Source organism: Mirounga leonina, unplaced genomic scaffold (genome assembly GCF_011800145.1).
Source record: "Mirounga leonina isolate KUSES-001 unplaced genomic scaffold, KU_Mleo_1.0 Mir_200, whole genome shotgun sequence".
Lineage (NCBI taxonomy): Eukaryota > Metazoa > Chordata > Mammalia > Carnivora > Phocidae > Mirounga > Mirounga leonina.
Window position 1 is genome coordinate 23,127,451 of NW_023270503.1, and position 5,015 is coordinate 23,132,465.

The window sequence follows — 5,015 nt, forward strand, 5'->3', positions numbered from 1 at the left end:
CCCCCCCCCCCCCCCCCCCCCCCCCCCCCCCCCCCCCCCCGCCCCTCGCCGAGCCTCCCAACCACACTCAGCGTCTCAGCCCCCAGCCTCCAGAGCTCTGCGCGGTCTCTGAGCATCTGTGCTTTATCTCCCTCTGTTTTGTGCATCCATTCGCGAGAAGCGTCCTAAGGTACCAGAAAGGCCTAAACGAATTTTCCATATAAATTAACGGTAACTGCTTCTTCACTTGGTGCCGTTTTGGCTTACAAAAGGTTTCACGGGATCGCTCCACTTTGGGATACTGGGGAGAAATCTGTAGGTAGATAGATGGGTGGGTGAGTGGGTGGGTGGAAAGACAGGTAGGGTGCGTATGGTCCAGATGGGCTCTGGGGTTGACAAGCTCTGGGACCCAGGATCTAAGCAAGCCGGTTTAGGCGCTGGAGGCGCTGCGGCCCATCCCTTAGACACACGGGCTTAGGCCTGGGGACTATGGTTGAAATATGGAAAAATGTTACTGGTTTCAAAATAAAAAAAGATTGCAAAATGGAAAGTCATAAATATTTAAGTAAATGGCTACAAAACAAAACATCAGCCAATCAAGTGCAACTCCATTTGTGCATAGTTTGTCTATAAATCACATTGCATGGGGGAGGGGAGTGCATCCTAATATATGTAACATGATCTGGGCACAAGTATCAAGGGCCCTGGATGCCCTTGACAAGGCCCTGGGAGGGAGTGAACCCAACGGAGTGATCTGCGGAAGCCGCAGTCCCGGCCAGAGGGCTCTGGGTGCTGCTTCGGAGCTCAGCCGCCCCGTGGCTGGGTCAGAGGCTGCAGGTCCAGGGCCCCCTCTTCCTGCTGAGGGCTCTGGAGCCAAGCCCAGCAAGAGAAGGCTCAGTAACAAAGGCTGCCCTCAACCACCCTTTCCTGATCTTGAGATGAGATGAAGGAGGGGTGGTGTTTCATTTACTTAAGTTCCCACACTGGGGAGATGCCGGATAGGAAAAGATGTCCCCTGGGACTTCCTGGGGGGTTGGGGGGGTGGCGGGCATGAACAGGAGGCAAGAATGGAACTGAGTGACTCTGAATTTAAGTCTGAACCAGTCGGCATCAGGTGGGGACCCAGGCAGGCTTCTGGGAAGAGGAAGCATTTTTTTTAAAAAAGATTTTATAGGGCGCCTGGGTGGCTCAGTTGGTTAAGCGACTGCCTTCGGCTCAGGTCATGATCCTGGAGTCCCGGGATCGAGTCCCGCATCGGGCTCCCTGCTTGGTGGGGAGCCTGCTTCTCCCTCCGACCCTCCCCCCTTTCATGCTCTCTCTCTCTCAGTCTCTCTCTGTGAAATAAATAAATAAAATCTTTAAAAAAAAAGATTTTATATATTTATTTGACAGAGAGAGACAGTGAGAGAGGGAATACAAGCGGGGGGGGGTGAGGGGGGAGAGGGAGAAGCAGGCTTCCCGCTGAGCAGGGAGCCCCACGTGGGACTCAATCTCAGGACCCTGGGATCATGAGCCGAAGTCAGACCCTGAACGACTGAGCCACCCAGGCACCCGAAGAGGCAGCATTTTGAGTGGGCCTTGACCGGTGAGTCAGCATCCCTCGGGCAGTAGGTGGAGTGTCCTAAAAGAGCAGGAGAGAGGGAAAGGGAGATTCCAGGGCCTGTCCTCCAGGCCTCCCTGAATGCCTGTGGTATTATTGTTTCCAATTGACAATGAAGGGACTGAAGATTGGGGAGTTAATTATAGTCACAAAGGCCACTTGCTGAGTGCTCCCTTCCAACCAGACCCTGTGCTAAGCCCCTGACATATATTGGCTCATTTAATCCTCTCAATAACACTAATGTGAGGTAGATGTTATTAGGTTCATTTGACAGACCGGGAAACTGAAGTTTACGGAACTTAAGGAAAGTCAGGATTCAAGGACAAGGCTGTCTGACTTCAAACCCAGTGTTCCTTTTTTTATTTTTAAGTTTTTTTTTCTTTTTTTTAATTCATTTGAGAGAGAGAGAGAGAGAGAAACAGAGAGAGCACAAGCAGGGGGAGAGGGAGAGGGAGAAGCAGACTCCCCGCTGAGCAGGGAGCCCGATGTGAGGCTCAATTCCCAGGACCTGGAGACCACAACCTGAGCTGAAGGCAGACACTCAACCATCTGAGCCACCCAGGTGCCCCGAAACCAGTGTTCTTGATCCTGACCTTGCACCCTCTTTCAAGGAGGCCTGCCCAGTTTCACGGGGCTATTAATTAAGTGGCGGAGTGGAACATTTATCGAGGGCTTGTAATCAATGTGGCAGATGCTGTTCTAAATGCTTTCTGCATTTTAACTCATCGAACTGAAGTAGAGACTATAATTGTCATTGCCAAATGGGGAAACTGAGGCCAAGAGACGCTAAGTAATTTGCCTGAAGTTGTTGCCAGGTGGTCTGGTTCCAGGGTCTGGGCTCTTGACCGTGATGCTCTCTCTCTACTAGCCTGCCTCCTCGATGGCGACAGGAGGTGTGGGGTGGTCAAAACTTGGAGCCAATGGCAGACCCAGGGGGCTAGAGATGTGCTGGTTTGTGAAGTGTGAGGGAGCTGGGATAAGGAAGGACACCCCAACCAAAGGAGATACGGGCTGTTTTCCTCTGCTGTTTCCTCAGAAGGAATTCAATGCTGACTTCCCAACAAGACTACTGAGGGCATACCGCCTCCCCAAATATCTTCCTTACAAGGTGTTTTATTGAAGTGTTGGTTTTTTTTAAAGATTTTATTTATTTATTTGAGAGAGAGAATGAGATAGAGAGAGCATGAGAGTGGGGAGGGTCAGAGGGAGAAGCAGACTCCCTGCTGAGCAGGGAGCCCGATGTGGGACTTGATCCCAGGACTCCAGGATCATGACCTGAACCAAAGGCAGTCGCTTAACCAACTGAGCCACCCAGGCGCCCTGAAGTGGTTTTTAATTAGCAAATACAGCCGTTTTGAAATAGGGGCTCCTTTGTCTCCTATGGCCATACCACCCTGAACGCAAGACCTCATCTGAAATAGGGGTTCCTTTTTCCCTTGTGACCAGGGCTGCCTGTCTGCTGGAGCTTTCCTGAATGGCTAGCACAGTCCCCCAGTTAGGGTTAGGAAACCTCTTTGTCAAGAGGGATGGGAGCAAGACAGGGCTGTACAGGGAACGGCTGGTGTGGACGTGGTCAGAGATGGACTTAAGTGATGGGAAGGAAACCAGCCTTGGCTCTGGCCCCTAATAAATCTATTCAGCTTCTTTGGAACCAGTTGTAGGTCTCCCGGCTCAAAGGAGAATAATGGCAGGTTGATGGGGGTGAAAACTGTAGGGAGAGACAGAGCATATTAATAATGAAGCACATGGGCTCTGAAGTTGGACTGTCTGAACTCAAATCCCAACTCTGTTACTGTATGACCTGGGGCAGTTTATGCAACGTCTGTCTTGATGTCCCATCTGTAAAATAGGTATATTAATGATATCTTTAATCACGAATTCTTCATTCATTAAGATTAGATCAATGGCTTGTTGTGGGGATTAAAATCACCAAATACAAAGTGCTTCACACCGCGCACGCTTACGTGGAAGCATTCAATGCCAACTAGTTTACTCAAGTCAAAAGGAGATACTGCGGTAGTTGATGAGGAACAACAACAGAAACAATCCTATTGTTCGGGCTATATGCACAGAGACTGAAGTTGGCTACAGGAAGAATTTCCCCACAACAAAGGGTGTGGAGCCCTGAGCAGATTGGAAAAGCTCCTCGGTTTCTTCCTGAGGGCCATGTTCGGCGGGGGGGTGGCATGGGGGGGGTCATTTCTGGGGGCTGGGAGCTGGAGGACTTGCCCTGGTGATGGGCGCGGCTGTTTGGCTTCCTGAACCCACGGCAGTGGATAAACAGATGTTCTGTTTGGCTCTGCCCCGGGTTTACAGGCAGGAGACAGAGAGCCTGCATTGTCAAGATGCCCATTTATAGCAGTTTCCTGGACCCGGGTACATTCCTGTTTTACAAGTACTCCTGCCATCCTGCCTAAATCTCCCTCCTGCTGAACCGTGACAGTGACTTCTCCTGGGCTGAGTGGGGGCTGAGCTGCGGGAGAGGTGGGGTTGTGGGGAGGGGGTTGGTGGGGATGGGTCCCCGTGATGGGGATGATGGGGATGGACCTGGATCTGGGCGGCTTTAGAAGGATTTGTCCGGACTTGAAGGTAGGCTGGAAAGCCTGGCAAGGAAAGGGTTACCGAAGGGGTGGCAAATGGTGAGGGCGGCTCTGGCCAAGCAGTTCTTATCTTGGGGGGGAAAAGTTTCAGGGTCATTGTCACTTGCTGGGACTTTCCTGGACTATGAACTTAATTGAGGAGGATAGAATGGCTGGATGAGAGGAAGTCAGGCTCCAAGCCACACCCACCCCTCCCATCCCCCGCAGTGGGGTTTGCTCTTTCCCCAAACGGGGGTGTTACACACCTAAACCCCTGTTCCAGCCCCGCCTGCCCGGCTCTGCCACCTTCCTCATCCTCGATAAGCCTTGGCTCCCTCCTCTATAAAAAGGGATAATGGGGCGCCTGGGTGGCTCAGTCGTTGAGCGTCTGCCTTCGGCTCAGGTCATGATCTCAGGGTCCTGGGATCGAGTTCCGCGTCGGGCTCCCTGCTCCTCTCTCCCTCTGCCCCTCCCCTTGCTTATGCTCTCTCTGTTGCCCTAATAAATAAATAAAATCTTAAAAAAAAAAAAGGGATAACAACAGCACTGACTTACAGTAAACACTCAATATGTATTGGATTTAAATAATATGATAATGAAGAGTCCTGGGGTCAGCGGGGGGTGGGCTTAAAGAGAACCTCTTTTGGGGGCACAGACCAGGAGGCAGTCAGAAGTGGTAGGGCAGAGAACGACCTCTCAGGGAGCAGATGCTGAAGATGAACGACAACGGATGTGAAATATTGACCTAGGGAAAAGCGCCTGGTGTTTGTCCAGACCAAACCAGTGCGGCAGCTTCCGTGGGAGGCGGTGCAGGAAAGGGCCCCAGGTCGGGAGGGCCACGCTCCCACAGGCTTGCC